At 41.8% G+C, this 18,895-nt stretch overlaps 1 protein-coding gene across 1 annotated transcript in view; it reads left to right on the forward strand.

The window, feature by feature from the left end:
* Positions 1-18,895, forward strand: part of kcnab1a (potassium voltage-gated channel subfamily A regulatory beta subunit 1a) — a 93,237-nt gene that overhangs the window by 832 nt on the left and 73,510 nt on the right. The window lies entirely within an intron of this gene.

Raw genomic sequence — 18,895 nt, forward strand, 5'->3', positions numbered from 1 at the left:
ACAGTTGTTGAGAGCACATGTTGTCTGAGGAACACACATTTATTTCAGTGTGTTGTTGTATGAGTGAGTCTGATCTGATTCATCGCTCTATGGTCCTTTAACAAATCCATTCTTTAAATGAACAGAAAGAGAAGCCAATGGGCTTTGACAGGTTCCTGCACTCATTTTGTAATGTGCCACATTTCCATGTTCTCACAAGCTGGATTGAACCATTTTTGATTCAGGGCACAAATTCACAACCAAACTGCGTGAATCCCAAATGATCAACAAAATAGTTTCTCAGTTTGACGATAGTTTTTTAAATGTGAAAAAGCACAAAACTTCCATTCTCTTGGGATTCTCTGTTTTTCTTTGACATACATTTGTGACGTGTATACTAATGCTTATGTTTGTCTCACAGTCCTTTGAAAGCTCAACCAAAGCATTTTTTTTTACTGGTTTCAAAACCAGTTAAGTTTCTGTAATAGACGTTATTGCACCAGGGTCATGCATGGATTCGTACACTGAATTAATCCTCCAAATGACTCGTGGAAAATGATAAACAATGTTTCTTTTAAGGGCAATCCACTTCATGTCAGCGTGTTCCCGGCTGCTGTCATAGTTGTTCTTCCTGTTTGTCATCTGTGACAAAGCACCATGTTGGGCAGTGAGTGTGATCGGCACATTGCTGTTCGCTGCTCATCCCTCAGGCTGGACCGCAGCATGTAGCGGCTCTGCCATCATCGGGTTGTTATCTCCAGTGGGGGAAGAATTATTTAAATCTCAGATAGAGTTTCTATTGTTCGTGTAGCTCCGAATTAACCGCTCACCTCCACGTAGCCAAATGTGCCTGAACCTGAATGCTCTCTGACAGACAGCCGCTGCCCTCTGTAAGTATTATTAGAAACTTGCCACAAGAATAACATCATAAACTCCACGTTGATCAAATGAGCAAAATACACCTGTTAACAAACAGGGATATTCTTTTTACATTTTGACCACAGCGCCAATCACAAAACATCCACATTAGGCTTCACAGGTGTCCATGAGTGTTTTATATTTGGAGAGACCGCTGGCTTAACATTTCATGACCTGTATTTTTGAGCATGACATTCCCAAAGTGCTCTCATCACTGATTATGGGGCTATAGGCTGCAAACATATTTGATCATATTACAATCAGTGTAATAATAACATGACCTAAACTGACAGCATGGAGAGTGACTTTTTCCTTTACCCTGCGTGCACCAACGGAGAGAGCGAGAGAGAGAGAGAGAGAGAGAAAGAGAGAGAGAGAGAGAGAGAGAGAGAGAGAGAGAGAGAGAGAGAGAGAGAGAGAGAGGGACCCAGAGGGGAGAGGAGTGTGATGGCAGTCTGTGTCAGTGGGAGCTCATATGGCCATGTGCTGTTGTAATTTCACCTTGGGACGTTGGCATATGTGTGTACATGGGTCTCTGTGTGTGTGTGTGTGTGTGTGTTGGAATGTTTGTTCATTGCCATGGTAACCTGATAAAACAGCAGGCCGGGGACTTCCTTTTCCAGGTCAGTGTGTGTTAGTGGTCAAGACCTGTGCTGGGCACTTCCTCCACACACACACACACACACACACACACACACACACACACACACACACACACACACACACACACACACACACACAGGGAAATAATATGTATCGAGCATAGAACTCCTGAAATACAACCAAACAGAAACAGACAATAACAAAATGTTAATATATTTGTTTTATTAACATATGAACACCCTAAAGGAAGAGAAGCAAACGAGCGAAGTGCCCTCTGTGTACTTGCAACACGTTTTCCTTCAACATATTTCTGTCTCTGTAGAGTGAGGTGAGCTGTGGAAGCTGATAGAATAACTAAACCTTTTTGGCTTCATGACACTCCATCAAAGGTTCATCAGCCCCACAAAATATGTGTTTCCCCTTTTGAATACCTCTTAGCGGCCCTAAAAGGTATTTTCCAACAACAAAAATTAGAGATTAAAGAAGACGATCATGTCTCCTTCTTCTTCTTTCATGTCGTGTTAATCCCGGAGTCCTGTAGTCTGACTCACCGGATGTAAATAGGTATGGACCTGAAGTCGATGCATCCCGCGCTTCGTGCCGTCCAAGATGATTGTGATTGGTTTTAGACAGACGTGCATGAGCACATGCATGGTTTCTATTTTCTGCAAACGCGTGGTTAATTAAAAAAATGAAACAAAGAGCACAGACGGGAAGAGGAAGAAGAGACAAACTACAAGCAGAGACGAGCTTAAGCTTCACAGCGTGTCCTCCTGTGCCCTACACTTTATTATTCATGAGTGTGTGTGTCTGTGTTTGGGGTGTGAAGGAGCATCTGTGTGTGTATTCGTGTGTTTGTGTCAACGTGCAACTCGACCGTGTAGGCCGTGGCGATAACTTACTGTGTTCAATTCGGCATTCGTCTTTTCCTCGGGGGGGGGGCTAACGTGGCGAATGTTCACGCACATTATGGAATCAGAGCCAGACACTGTCGCCTTGTGACAATGTGAAGGAAACGTGTTGGAAAGGCACACATCAGCCACTTCGCCCCAGAAAGAGTTGATTATGAAAACCTTCACGCTTTAGAAAACAGTGCACGTCTCCTTTCCTGCCTCTTTCCCTGCCTCCTTCTCTGCCTCCTCCTTCTTTTTTTTCTTTATTTGCGTTCGTCTGCTTGCAACGAGGGTTCCGCCTGTTATTTACGCCTTTTGCAATCACTTCAATGTGAATGATTCTTCCTCTTTTTGGTTGAAACACTTTATTTTGGCCATAAATAAATAAAGACGCGATTGATTTTTCTTATTTCGTTTTTATTCCTCTTTTTTTTTTTACATTTGTAAAACGCTGTGATGCAGCAATATTTGCTGTTCTATAGTTTCTGCACTTTTTGTGATATTGTAATGCCGTGTTTTCATTTGGGTACAGCTAAATAAATATATTAAGCTGAAAAAGAACTATTGTGTTCCATCAACCTTTTCTGTAAATAAACCAAAAGCAGAGTACATCCCCTTTTAACCTAAATGGGAAATGCACTCAGCTGATTTCTGTATCACACTGACCGAATTAAAGCAGTAATCAATTCAATCAGCGGAGCCATGAAAAAGATTAATAAAAAGCCCATAATATTATTGGATACAGAGCTGGGAATGCTGGGTAAAGGAATGACAGTGAGGGGGCATGTAGACCTCCAGGGGGCAGAAGGTCACATTATGAAGCATATGCCGTGTGTTCATGAGTGTATCAGTGTGTGTGTGTGTGTGTGTGTGTGTGTGTGTCTGTGTGTGTGTGTGTGCAGACAGTCTGGATGTTTGTCAGTCCATCTGATTAAATGAGCTCTGTCCACTGAGACTGTGTGAAGGTGACAGAGTTGCAATGTCCCCGCAGTTGTTTCTCTCCTCTCTGTCACTCTCTCTGTTTCTTTGTGCCTCTGTTCTTCACACTTTTCTCATTTTTCAGTTGATACAACATCCAGTGTGTTTGTCCTGCGATCACTTTCACGCGAGCGGAGTAAAGTGCATTCCAAATGATCTCTCTATAGTTTCACAGCTTTTAATTATCATTCTGGTACGTCATGGTGAATCTGCCGAATATTCAGGAAACTACTTTTTCATCTTCACATTACAAAGCTGATACATATTCTGAAGTGTTCTTTCCACCATAATATTATACTATATACATATTTATCACAAACTGCAGTGATCAATATCCTTTTTTGCAACAGGGTACTTTACACCTTTTTTAATAGATTGCAAAGAAAAATGCAAATGTTGATACTTATCTGCTCCTTTAAAAACTCTACAGGCTACAGAGAGTACCACCAAATGGGCTTCAAGCATGGATACGATTATTATTTGCTCTCGTGATGAATCTTATTTTGCGTTATGCAGTTTTGCACTGTAATTTAAATGGACTCCAGCACTTTATATACAATGTAAGGAAAGAGTTTACATATTCTTCAGGAGCTGCAGTTGTTTGCTGTAGACTCGCCGTCTGCTTTTGGAGCTTTGCTGTGTGGAACTGTTTGAATCCCAAATAAGAGGAAGCTGCAGTACATGTTTATTGACCACAGCCAGTAACAAGCCTGTCCTCTCTGAGCTGGAGCCTGGAGCCTTGTGTCCACTAAAAGTGTTTAGACTCTGGCAACTGCCTACGTAAGGAGAAGCTGTCCAGGCAATTTATCATAGTGCCTAACACACAGAAACATGAGTGAGAGCTACGCAGCTGAAATGTAAATATCAGAGGACTATTTTAAAATGGAGAGACACATTCAAAGAGTACTGTATATTTTTAGACACTGGAGGAGGCATCGGGTGCTCCTGTGCAACAGGATATGAAGATGATGACTGATTTGTCTCACTTTATACTGTTGTGATAATTTGTGTCTGTCTGTCTGTGTTCTTAATCGGAGCCTAATGGAGCTGTAACCGATCGACACTCGAGAAGTAGTGAGTGAAATTGTGCACTCAAGCTAGTGATTCATAGACCACACGCACACACACACACACACACACACACACAGACATACAAATACGTATGCAGATAAATGTGTCAATTGCTCATCTTTTATTTATCCTGGAAAACAAGTGAATATTTAACATGGGAGCTGGTATCCTCACTAAATACTTAATTGGTCAGGCGGTCACAGAAGTACGCGTGGAGGCATGCATCCAATGACGTCAGCACTATAAACTATATATGTTTAAATTATGCCTATTTTATCGGTGGGAAATTCATTCCACAGCTTCGACTGATTCAATTCGCAAATCGAGCGTGTTTGTTGGATTAGTTTTCAAGCATCAATTTCTATTAAACGTCTCAGGTTTAAAAGCCTTTTATTATATTACGAATGCTTTAAGGCTATTTAAAGCCCTTTCCTGGTTTGGAATGACTGTGGAAGTGCATATTATCGTCCCGTATGAGTGCGGTTGTAAATAATACATGGACTCGCCACTCTCTCTGTCTCATAATCTCTCTGTTTGATTGCTCTGTGGTTTTTCCTGCTGGTTCAATGTGTTGTTTTTTGCCCGGTTGCTGCTGTGGCCAAAATATCACACTGTTTGCCAAACAAATGTTATGTGCGTTGTTGCATTTCCCTGCCATGCAAATGTACTACAAATCTGTTTTATCTAGCCCTTTCCAAACACACCAGTAGGGAGAGGTGTTTCAGTTATTAAAGACATAAACTGCAGACTCCAGAAGCACCCTACAGTTGAATCACCCGAAACAACTGAACATTATTGCAGGACTGTATTAGACCTAAAGAAAACATATGAATTACTAAATGGATTAAATAGGCTAAATCCTCGTCCTCATTGACTATTTAATCCCCTCGAGGACTCCACTTATCTATATGATTAACCCCAACTTTGGGACAGCACTTTTGTTCCCCATTCGTCAACACACACACACACACACACACACACACACACACACACACACACACACACACACACACATCACCGGGTCATTAGTCGACTAATGACTGATGATATTAATCAATGCTCCAGCTGGGGAAATTAACGGGACTTTTGCATGGTACTCTGTAACCCTTAAGAGTCTCTATACGCACACACACACACACACACACACACACACACACACACACACACACACACACACACACACTCCTCTGGTATTTAACTTGTGTCAGCACGAGATAACTGAGTGAATCGATAGGGCATCGGTTTGTCCTATTGACGTGCTCATTTAGGAGAGTGACAGGCGGTCACTATGGATCCCCATCCTCAGCTGACACCACACACTCTTTCAGCTTTAGGAAGTGGTCACGGCTTTAGAAAAATAACAACATGTCTTCCTATTGGTGCTGAGAAAGACAGATGATGAGGTTTGAGCGTTGGCAAGCAGCCTGTTGATTCATATTTCCCCTCTCGTCTTGGTGGTTGTCTTAACTTTTCATTTTACTGGACAATACAGACATAAAGGACCCGTCCCTCTGTCTTTGTTTCTCCCCTTCTCTCTCCCTGCTCTGGTCTTTAAGTATCGCTGACTCGCTCGTCCCCTCTCTTGATATTTGTCCATTATTGATGAGAGCTGATAAGCGGTTATTTAAGAGGCAGGGCTGTCCTTGGGTCTCAGTGAGGTTGCCTGAGGATATCGCTCCATTCAAGCTTCAGCCTACTCCCCAACACGGTTTCATGGCTATGGAGAGGAGCCGTGCAAGCTTTAACTTGAACACACTCATCCTTTTTTACTTTAAATCTATTTGCTGATGTGCAAGGTGACTCCGTAGCCTCTGAAAAAAAAATCAGACCTCAGCCAAGAGTATCCCAACTCGTAATGATCCATGTGGTCTGAGCACATATTCATGCAGCCTGGTGAGAAACCTCCACGGAGACTCGCTAATAGCTGTGTTTGTGAGAGGATGTGTGCAACTGGACTACTTTGGGCTCCCCCACATTGAATCTTTCAAGATAAAAGCAGCAATTATGATACCTAATTTGTAGTGATGATGATGCGCATGAGCGGTAATAGTGTGGGTGTGTGAAGAACCCCAAGAGGCGACGTGAGAGACACTTTATGAAAACGTGTTCAACAGTGATGTGGTTCATGTGGGTGGGTGAGTTGCAGAGAGGAGATACAAAATGAGAGTCTTGGGAGATGCAACGAGAGATGAAAAGAGAGAGCCAGAGAGATGGCCTGTAATTTGTTGCAGCGTTCCAGTTGGTGGTTTCACCACTAGGGGGAGCCCTGGACCTGCTGTCTCTGTGACAATGGTCATGCAGATGTGGGGATGCTGATGTGTTTCTTGCCGTGTCTGACGTGTGTGTGCCTGAGAGAAATAACACCTGTCAACAGTAGATTGAACATGGTAGCGTGTCCCCTGTCACTTCCTTTGTCTCTTTTTCAACAATGTTTAACTAAAGTGAGACTTCCACACGAATAATACAACTATAAACTACATTGATGTGGATCTTTCATTGATTTGTGCACAGTTTTATTTTCGTACGGCACAATTCGCTCATTGATTACGCCTCAAAAAACAAAAGCCTGTGTGCACAGCTTGATGGCAGTGAATCCAAGCAGCTAAAAGTCAGTTGCTCGAGAGAGCCCAGAGATCCTGTGTGTTTGCCAAGAGAAGAGAAAATGTCTGACCAAAGGTACATCTAGTATTGCTTTAAGAGCTGCTGCAGTGCTCGAGCAGCGCTGGAATCAGTAGCGTCACCTCCCGGGGATTGCAGAGAGACCTTTGAAACCACGACTCAAGAGGGGACAATATATCCAAACAGGGTCCCTCTGCAGATAAACAATTATCTCTCATTTTCCCTCTCTTGCTCGAAAAACCAATTTTCTCCAACCCTTTTGTCTTCCTGCTGCTGTAACTCTGCCATTTCATCTTGCCCATCGCTTTCATTGCTCTCCCTCGTCTTTCCTTTTTCTCTCTATCCATACATTTCCCGTCGTTTGGTTCTGTCATTAGTGGTATCCCTCCATCTACGTTTTTGCACAGTCATGCTCAGAATGGACACTCAGTTTTAGTGTCACCATATATCTCTGCTTTACAGCACTAAGCTGATACAGGCAAAGTTTATGCTTCCTCGGATCAGCACTTCTCTCATCTTTTCTGTGTGTGTGCGTGCGTGTGTGCGTGTGTGTGTGTGTGTGTGAGTGTGTTGGTGTGTGTGTGTATGTGTCTTTACAAATTGGTATAGAAAAGAGTGGAGCTTGAGCTTTCGGCCGGTGTGTGTGTGTGCGTGTGTGTATGCGTGCGTGCGTGCGAGACAGAGACTGCGGTAATGTCTTTTGCAGGAAAAGATAATATACGTGGTCTCCTCTAAGGCCTATTTAGAGATTTTAAAGAAGAGGTGAGAGGGCAGGGGACGCAGAGTGGGATATGAGAGATTGCTGTCACACTGTAACAACAACTAAAGGCGGTATTGTAGGCCCAGCACACACACACACACACATACAAACACACACATACACACACACACACACACCCACACCCACACCGTCCCTGTGATCGCCACTGCAGTATTTGGCACTGTGCAAACACTGAGATAACTGCAGGGGAAACTCCGTGCCAATAGATACACAATACTCTGAGAATTGTGTGCAAAAACATGACAAGTGGCTGCATAAATCCAAATCCGTTAATAAGCAGTTCAGTGTTTTCGTGGCTTCAGTGCAGCAATGCAGCAAAGATGCAGCGACCTGTGGACAGTGACTGCAGTCTCCGGTTTAAATGTGTAACTCCTCAAGTATTTACACAACAATGTTCAAAGATTGATTTGGTGAGGACTTAAAATATTGCATGAATAAGAGTTATGATCAGACCTGTTAAGTAGACTACGATAATGCTGTTCAAGTACAATTTTGAGGTACTCTATACTTCAACTCCACTGCATTGATTTGAGAGTTATTTTTTTACAGATTCAGATAAATACATAATATGTATTCTTGTTATTATAGAACTATTGCTATTTAACAATAATAAACTTAAATGAAGATGTCGTCATGTCATCACAGATTAAGCTACCCAGCTAAAATTATTCTAGCCTTTACATATTAATAACTAGAACCACTCTGCATAGTGGGTACTTTAATGGTTGGTACTTGTATCTTTATGATGAGATCATTTCAACTCAGTAAAGTTTTGAATTCAGGATTTTAACTTTTTTTTTTTTAATTTATTTTGCCACTTTTACTGAATAGATCTAAAAAGCGACCTTTACCACTGGGGTGATTGCAGTTCATTCAGAGTCTGAACTTGGACTGACAAAAGAAAGCACAGCGCCCACCTGCCCTCATTCCACGTACTCTTCCATTTGCGCTGAAATCGATTGGTTCTCTTCCTCACTTGCTTACATGCCTCAACCCTGGCCTCTCGGGTCAGCGAGCATCAAAGCACCAAAACATTTATTTTGATGTTGCCTCCCAAAGGCGAGTCTTAGTCACTGAATAGTTGGATGCTTTTGTCTGGTCCCCAGTGTGCCTGTTGCGACAGCGCTTGCTCGGGCGACACGACGAGGTCATCGGTTCACCAGGATATTTGTTGGCCGCGATGACGGCCTTAACGTGCCCATGACAACCGAGCGATGTGAATGAATTTTGCGCTATCTTCTGTCCCTTTCTTTATTTCTTTCTCTGTACTTCACGCACTGTTGTTGAACATTAAAAAAAAGTATCAACTTGCTGGCATGCGTCTGATTTTGTGTAATTGTGGTTGGTGTGGCTTCATGGTGCCGTTAGATCGCTGGCACGTTATGACAGACGCAAGAGGGAGAGCAAACCGTTTCTGACCGCAGGGAAATGTAGTTTTGAAAAGCTAAACACCAACAAACATGGATCGAAACAGAACATTTCTCACACCACAACATTGTGAATTATGGAAATGCTGATGAATCTATATTTTTGCAATACATTTTTGCTTTTAGACAAAGGAGTGTGGACTATTGCACACCATGTTTCTGTAAGTTAATAATCATGTGAATGTCAAAAGTATTAATGAATAAAAAAATTGGGGATTCTTTGTTTTTAAATCAAATGAAAAAGGAGAACCAGAGAATGTGAATGAAGACTAATAAATGTTATGCTGATGTGAAGAACAAGTCGGGGCTTAAGATGGGAACACCTCAAATCTCCACTTCGCCATCCAACAGAATACGTTACACCTCTGACACTGGTTCTACCCAAAGAGCGGCCGGACCGACACTTCCATGAGCCTTTGCAAAATCCCCTCAATCCTCAGGGATTTTGCAAAGGCAACATCATATGTGATAGTCGACAGTGTACAGACTGTACGAGGGCAGTTACAACAGTTTATTGGTGTGATTTATTGATCCCAGCATGCCCCTGTGTGAAACGGCTATTACTGTGCCCACTTATGTCACCTTTTATTATAATTTTTTGTTATTATCATTCGGGGAATCTTTGCTAACCTGTCCCCCCCGTCCTCTTCATGTCGCAATGGCTCAATGTAGTTTTTTTATTGTTAGTTTCTAGCTTCTTGGTCTCCGTGGTGTTTAATTGAAAAATGATATAAAAAGATATAATCTCCCCTGCTGGAACAGACGCTGATGGAAACCATCTCACTTTTTTCACACAGACACTCAATCCCGCTGAATGATGTGTGTGCGTGTGTGTGTGTGTGTGTGTGTGTGTGTGTGCGTGTGTGTGTGTGTGTGTGTGTGTGTGTGTGGCACAGATGATATAATGGCACGAGATACAGGGCAGAAATGTCCTGTCAGCTCAAACGAGTGATGGGAAATCCCATGTGTGTAGATCATTGCACACTAGTGCTCACACATGCACACACATAAATCAGAATGCACACACACACACACACACACACATTTTTCTTTCAATTTCTTCTCGCTTTGATCAACTTTTTTTGAGTTTTCAAAACACTTTTGCAAGGTTGTGAAGTCTTTGGGAATAATATGATTGATGTCAAAGCACAGAGAAGATCATCCTCATTTATTTTGTTGAACATCCCAAAACCTCGGTCTTACAAGTTTGAACTTTAATCCTAATGTTGCTTCCCAATCCTTGATTTAGGCTCAGCCCTATAACAGAGTCTCACCTTGATGATGAACACAGCCGCAGTGAAGCACTTATCAGAAGAGCCAAGTGCTTTGGCAGGAGGGAGGAGCACTCCTTCATGTGACCACATCACCTCCCCATTATCTCCAAGTGGTTTCATTTCAACACTTTTATGGTTTAAGTCATTTTGCCAATGATCATCCTCTGCAAAATGGGACAAGAGATTAATGTCTCTAAGAGGGTTATAAAGTTCTTCTTCCAGTAGATTACTTTACAAACTGTAGTTTAAAAATGTGCCTTGTAAGAATGAGACCATGCATACGGACTATATATAATGCATGTCAAGTAATTTAATGTAAAACATAGTGCGCTAGGTACTAATATATATATATATATATATATATATATATATATATATATATATATATATATATATATATATATATATATGTAATTTGTCACACCCCATTAAATGTAACAAAAAAGCTGAGCCTATACTCGCCCACACAGTCTTCAGAAGTGTTCTTTAGCCCAAAGAATTAACCTTCATGGGTTTACCATGTAGGTTTAAAGTCTCTAATTAGCATGTGGTCTTTAATTATTGACATTGTTTTAGTTTTTTCATGAATATTTCACATTTCAAGATGAATAGAATAAATCCATAAAAGAACAAAAGCCAAGTCCACACACACACACACACACACACACACACACACACACACACACACACACAGCCGAGCGCGCAACTATTTCGAAAGTGAAATGTGTTGGAGAAAGTGATGTCAAAGCAAAATAAACAAACAAAGTAACTTTTGTATTTGTACTGAGCCAGCCAGTATTCGTCAAGTAATTAGAGCATGAAACTGAGGAGGGAGCTGCGCATTAGAGCAGACACAGGTGTTTGATATTTCATCCAATTAGCAAAACGAGCTGAAGCACACGCCATCTCCTCTCACTCCCTGTTTGTGTGTCCGGCTCTTTGTTTCCCTTTTCCTCTCGCAGGCTCTAAATTGCTGATGTAAGAGCACATGATTGCACGCAAATAGACGCACACGGACGCAAACAGACACGCCATCTGTTAATTCTCTCAGAAAGTTTCTGTTCAGAACGCAGAGACCCAAAGCTGTGCATGAAGGAACACTTTTCTAACGTGACGGTTTTGTCTTTCAAACAGGCTTTTAATAGCCTTTATCACTAGCTTCATTTGCTCTATACATGTGAGCGCTCCATTCTCTTGAGCTCTGCAGTTTGCTGTACATGTACAGCGTGTCTTTTTCCACTGGTGGATGCACTGTGAACCCATCGTACTCCAACTTTTGATTCAGCAACGGAAAGAGAAACATGACTGAGCAGCCCACTCCCTGCAGGAATGATGTCATGTTGGACAATACTGCAGCACATTGTGTATGTCCAGATTCAACTATGAATACCAACTGCATCCTATAGGAGTTGTACAGCCAGTGCTTGAGGTGTAAAAATATAAGTTATTCTCATGTTGCGTGTGTATTGGCAGGTATTATCGATCGTTAATAGCCTACATTCAGAATTTCTTCATTAAATGAAACATTATAGGAGGTTTGGGGTCCTCCTTAAAGAAAATTATGCAATTTCACATGATTTTGGACCATTATTATTACTATAGCTAATGCCAGAAGCTTAAAGACTTAACTTGCGTAGTCAAATAATTGTTTTATTACACATAACCCCGCCTTCATCTGAACATTTAATTGTTCTTGATAAGCTGGCCCATTTTTGAATTAATATTCTGTAAATCAAAAGGATGTGAACATCTATAAATTACTGCACCCTCGGCCTCCCTCATCCCTCTCCCCCTCCCCGCCCACCCTCCTCTCCCATACCGTGCTTCGGCTCATCCAGATGCTCTCTACATCATTTCTATGTTCATACGGCTAATAAGCAGCGGCACAAAAACTTTGCACTGCTCCGCATGATTATAAATTGCCCAGAGAACCCGACATAGAGAGATAGGGGGAGGGGATGGGAGGCGGCGGGCGGGGGGGGGGGGGGGGGGCGCTTGTGAGAAGTGCCGATGTGCAAGAAAATAAATCCTGGTACACCAAAGGACAAACTCTCTACCGGCCCACTTCCAGCATTGTCTAAGGTTCTGTTTAGGATTTGGTCCAACACATTTTGGGCTCTGAGTACCAATGCATGGACTGTGGTTTCCCCGTAAGGATATTGAAGGAATAGACTATTTGATTACCATTGAACCATATAGAAGGTTTTTTTAAAGTTTACAATACTAAATGTACTATCGAAGAAGCACGCTGGACTCTAACCACAGATGTATACGCCCCCTTTTAGTGTGCTGAGGATGAAGGTCATGAAGCATTTCGAGCCCATTTGAAGGTTCTGTTTGTACTCTTTGAGCCAAGGCTACATTGCAGAACATAATCATCGCTCTGACCTTTGCTTTATGTGCGTGTGTCTCTGTGTGTGTCTTTGTGTGTGTGTGTGTGCAAATCCCACAACCCAACTCAAATGATTTCAACAATACCTCACGCCTCGTGTTAATTGCAGCAAGTGTTTTTGTCGCTCTCACATCGTATTTGTTGCACAAAATAATTAAAATGTACGACTAATTTCGTGATTACGGCATTGCATATGCTCAACCACACGGGCACCTCATCTACATTCAGTACAGCACATTCACAAACTCTTTCTCCCTGCAACACAAAAGAAACTGCTGCAGAATTGTGTGTGTGTGTGTCTCAGAGTGAGTCAGTGTGTGTGACCAAAAGAAAGGGGTCTGTTAGAGAAGTGGCATGAAGGTCATGAACACAATTTAAACAATACAATTCAGGGTAAGTTGGTTTTGAGTTTTCCTGACACTGTATTTTTTTTAACGTGTGACTTTATTCTTCTTCTTGAAAATCAATCTCACAATGTGATGTCACTTAAATTTGGGATTAGGGTTAGGGTTAGGTTAAAATTGCCATCCCTATTCAGGTGCTATGGATGAAAAAAGCATCATCATCTTAATGTCCTGCCATCATAACACAATACTGATGTGTTCCCTGAATTGTTCACTTGTAGAAACACAATAATTTAAAGAATGAATGCAGCACTAAATGACCGGTTTAGACAAACATGTTAGCAGTGTCTACACATCATCTTCATTACTCCCCTTACTGTATACTCTTCCCCAAGGTAACCAGTATACATTTGTCCTTCGTTCCTCCAGATGCTGTTTGGCTGCCATCTGGCATTTTTGATTCTAGCCTGGTGTTATCTTATTGCTGCTTTTTCCCACACACATAACGCCTCCATACTGTTTCCATAGCAATGCTATTACTGAGATGACGGTTTTCTCTGGTTGTTACCACTCTTCACTATCAAGTGTCCGTATCTGGAGACTCTCCAGCAGTCGGCAAACGCTGCTCTCTGCAACAAATAAGCTAATTGTGGCGCAGGTGGTGTCGGAGTATGTGCTTATTATATGGTGCAAGTTTGAGAACAACCTTATTATGTCATGCATTTAGGCACAGTGCACAAAAGTTTCAGAGAAGTTCTGCCTGACGACCGTCTCCAAACTATTTTTAGATTCACTTCATAGAGCGTGTACGCACAGATAGATGGAAGAACGGAGACGGATATTTAATTGGTCCCTTGCAACACGTTGATATTTACATCAGTGACCCTGGATGGATACAGCAATGACTTGAGCTGCAGTGGGAGGAAGTGTTGACACACACACACACACACACACAGACACACAAACACACACACACACACAGAAGGAGAGATTCAACACTCAGCACAAAACAGCGCACTGCTGAGGCTCTCCTGGTAAAGTGTGAGAGCACAGTGCCTTGCTCCCAGGCACCTAATAATGAGGTTGTTGTTTGTGCTTGCAAAACATTTCGGTCCAGACATATGTTGCTAACGGCTCATATGGCTCTATGCACAGATATTTCCATGGTGACCAACCTGCGAGATCTGAAAGTACATGTTTAAAAATATGTGTTTAAGAGACCTGGAATGAAGTATAAGTGCTGCAGCTTCTCGTATTGTTGCCGTTTCGCGTAGTCTGAGCTTTTTGTTCAGGGGGGTGAAACAAGTCGCGCTGAATCCATCAGTCTTAGTCTGCGTGCGTTTTAATTATGGAGTGATATGTAATGATGTTTAAAGATGCACATTATGACTTCCAGGGATCAAAGTTACAACATAGAACGACCGCTGTTTTAAAGTGAACCGACTTGTACTGTGTTGCAACGTGCTGTGTTTTTCTTCTGCCTACAAATCTACTGTGAGACGGCCCCTTAGTACTGGGAGTCGGTTGTGGTCATGATGGATGGAAGGTCGCGACACTTTGACCCTTCTTATCTTCTGTGTATGTGTGTGTGTGTGTGTACACACGTATGTGTTCAAGCTATCTGCCGATGTCACACGTGTTTGTGGTATTTTTCTCAAAGTGTACTTTACTGTTAAACGTCTAATAGAAGAAAATACAGTCTATATCATCACACAGAGATCTGACTCCTTGTTGTTACCTACAGATCGTCTGACAGAATGAGGGAGGTGTATCTGTAATAGACGTGTGCTGACACTTCACACGGCTAGAAACAGAGTAAGGGAAACACATCACCAATCAATTCTCTGTTGTTCAGGCAGGATTGAGACACATTTAGTAGAAGGTTAATTTCCTTACCAGAGAACCACAAAACAATTTGAAATACAAGCTCAACTAAAGGGGAACTCTTAATTTGGACAAGAATTAAGTGCAGTCATCTGCTGTAGTAGTTAATGAGCACTCTGTTACAGCCTCTCTTGTTCTGGAGGAGACGCGGTTTAGTTTTTTTAGGGGTAATTTTATTGATACTTTGAGTGCTGGTGGCAGCTGCAAAAGGGTCTGGCATCGTTCCTCAGTGCTCAGCCACTGGATAATGAACACTTTGGCTGTTATGCAAAGCTGAGTGGGGATATTTTGTAGAGAAATGCTCTTCTGCTCATATGCCCGTTTAGGAGAAATCAACCCAGTTTACGCACCATCGTGTTTGTAAGCTAAAGTTAAATAAAGTTGGTATGACGCAGACATGCAACATAACGACTCAGTATTGGTTGTATACGCTTTTAATGTGATCAAAAAACACTCTTAAAATGTCACCTCCTGCCCAGAACAAATTAGAGATGTCTTTCTGCAGTTGCCTTGTTAGATTAGATTGTAGTTTAGCATCTAACCAGAAGTGCAATATTAATATACAGAAAATAAGTATTTTGCAGATAAGATAACGTTCCAAGTAGAACTGTATTGTATAAATATGGAATATAATATACAGATTGATAAATTGAGGTAATATGTACATATTATATAGGTTGATTTGTGCATTGCATGTAGGTAGACTATATGCAGGCACTATAAACATAATTTACAAAGGCAAATGATAAGTTAGGTAATACAGGTTGAGTAAACGTTAAATAGTGCATAATAATAACTAGTAGCTGCCTAACGTTACTAGACTAGTGTAATGTGGTGGCGCGCACAATGAAATGACTTCGAAATGATACAAATACTTCAAAGAAAAACAATTAAGCAGATAAAACTTAATTATGAAGCTCACAAGTTCGTCTTTAAAATCATATTTCACATGTGCTTCCCCTGAAATGGCTCACGGCTCTGCCACACTGATGGGCGGGAGGAGGGGACACATCGTTTCTTCAAGGGTCTTGATTGACACGAGGATGACTTCAGGGCCAACACTCATCACTGTAATACGCTGAGGGTTCTCGTATTCTTGACCCGTGTGGAAATGTACGAGATTTAGTGTGTATTTCATCCTTATCACCCAGGATGCCTTGATAATGTTAAAGAACTGCACAAGAAATAACATCAGGCTCCATTTTCAGTCACACATTTCCCCCAAGATGATTTACATCCTCAATCATGATAATATAAGATGAGGTTTGAAGTGTAAATTTTGCGAAAAGCTGCCTGTTGTCTTGAGCCCTGAGCTTTGCTGGAGGTGAAGGGCGTGTGACTGCTTCATGATGTCACACTTTGCTATGAGAACCAAACGCTGACTGCATTGTCGGGGGGAAACGGTAATGCTGCTTTTTTTAAATTTTATTTTAACAGATATGGTTGTTTAATGAAGCATTCATGCTCTTCTTCTTTCTTTGACGTCCTGCTCTTTGACCTGTGGCCTCAGTCATGGCTGGATGGACCGGGAAAGTATTAATGATGCTGTGACTCTGTGTGTTGGTTTTGAATCGTTCTTTAGCTCAAAGCCATTTATGCAAGTTTGTTTTCTCCATCGACAAATGCTTTAAACCTTTTTTTAATCATTATTTTATTGCTTAAAAAGATCAATTTTTTTTTTTACTATTTGTCACGGATGCCCATGAATCAAATTAACAAAACCCACATTGCGTCATTGTCTGGTCAGAAGTATTATTTTGTTGTTGTTTGTTTGTTGAAGTTCTAGTCAATGGCGTAACGCGTGTTTTTGAGATATCTTTTTAATTTTTGTGGTTCAAGCTATCTTTCTAAAAGCAGTCTTAATTCCCTGCAGCTCCAGGGGTCTGAAACATCCTCTTTCTTTAGTCTTGGGTAAGAACAGTGTTTGGTGATGCTGCACATCCTCATCTGAGACTGGCCCCCTGAAAAGAACATCAGCAAGTGCCCTAAAACAACATATTTTTACCATTCAAGCGTCAAAGCCCTCTAGTGGTTGGAGTAATCATGACGGGAGCTAAGGAGGACACAACGCAACGTTATTAAAGAGCGACAAGGTGAATGGAAACAATGGACTGTGACATGAGGACAGCTATTTGTTTGTTTTTTCAAAAGCATCAGGGTAGTTCCTAATCCGTGACGAACAACATACCATAACCTGAACTTGACCAAACCTTATCCAATTCATTTTTTTCAACACTGATTTGTACAGGAAGGCACAGACAAATGATGCAGAGAGCCAATAAGGGCATCACATGCCAACATGCTTCTGCATGTTGTTCTCGAGGGCATAAATGTGTTGCCTGACCCACTAATACACTTGATTCATGTGAAACCAACAGTCACCTCCTCACTCAGAGCTTTTTTTTCTTCAATTTCTTATTTTCTGCAAATGGTATGGAAAAACAGGTCTTTTAGTAAGCTTCTCCAGGTGTAAGAACTAGGTTGGAAACACTGACTCTCCAAGGGTAGACTGAGAGTTTGAAATAACTTCTGGAACTGATGAAAAAATAGACTGGAGCCGCGTTATGGGTCACATTCTTAAACTTTTTACCCCTGAGTTGCGCACGGAAAATCTTTTGTTTTGTTTTGCTTACCAGACAGATTTGTTAGCAATATGAGGACACAAACAAGCCCCCGACCCCCTCCCCACGCCTCCAGCTGCCACAAATGGTTAAGTCCGAGGCAGAGCGTACAGTCATAAGGAGGGCTGACGCTCTTGAGGCTGCCCTGTCAACTTACGTCATGGTACTTCAGGCAGAGCCACCGACGAGGTCTCTGCAGCTCATACTCTGTGCACTGTGTTGAGTGTGTGGATGTTGTGAGCGGAGGTTGAAAGAGAACTTTGTTTAAATAAACGGCACCCCGATATCCTGCTTCTGTATTTTCACAGCGGCACTGTACACCATTTTCACAGAGTTGTATTGCCTTGGTAAGAGCTTGGGGTTACTTGAAATACAATTTCTATTACATTCAAATACACTCCAACAGGAAAAACACCGGGTCCATCTGGAATATTAATGCTTATTGTGAAGGGCTCTCTAATTTGTTGATATTTTTACCTGACATTGAAATACACTATTTTTATAACCAATATGAAAATGTTTGGATGCTGACAACACACAAACATGCATCATGCATCTATACGCATGTACACGTGCATATGCATAGTGTGTGTGTGTGTGTGTGTGTGTGTGTGTGTGTGTGTGTGTGTGTGTGTGTGTGTGTGTGTGTTTTGTGCACTCCTAATTAGTGTTGGGCTGATGAAAATCTGCATTTTAAGCATCATGTGAAGTGTCAGGTCAGGTAGGATTAACCAGAGGTTAATCACTGTCCAGGCACACACACACGCACATGCACACGCACACGCACACGCACACACACACACACACACACACACACACACACACACAGGTGCAAAACTCAGTTGCTTGTCATCACGGATTGTGAGGCAGCTGTTGGGAAAAACAAAAACAAAATGGAGATGATAATCAGAAAAAGGGTGAAAAGAGTTTAAATATGTGCAACCAGACTGATGGATCATAGAAATGATCCAAAACAATTGTGTTTTAGACGGCACCAGCAGCTAGCGTACGTTACTGTGATGGTCGGAACACAAGTGAGCTGGAGGACGTCTCGCACCAACACTCCTCAGTTATTAAAACACAAGCGGAGGTGCTGTCACAGACGTTACGA

Source organism: Clinocottus analis, unplaced genomic scaffold (genome assembly GCF_023055335.1).
Source record: "Clinocottus analis isolate CAN_PGR_092001 unplaced genomic scaffold, fCliAna1.0.p SCAF_2, whole genome shotgun sequence".
Lineage (NCBI taxonomy): Eukaryota > Metazoa > Chordata > Actinopteri > Perciformes > Cottidae > Clinocottus > Clinocottus analis.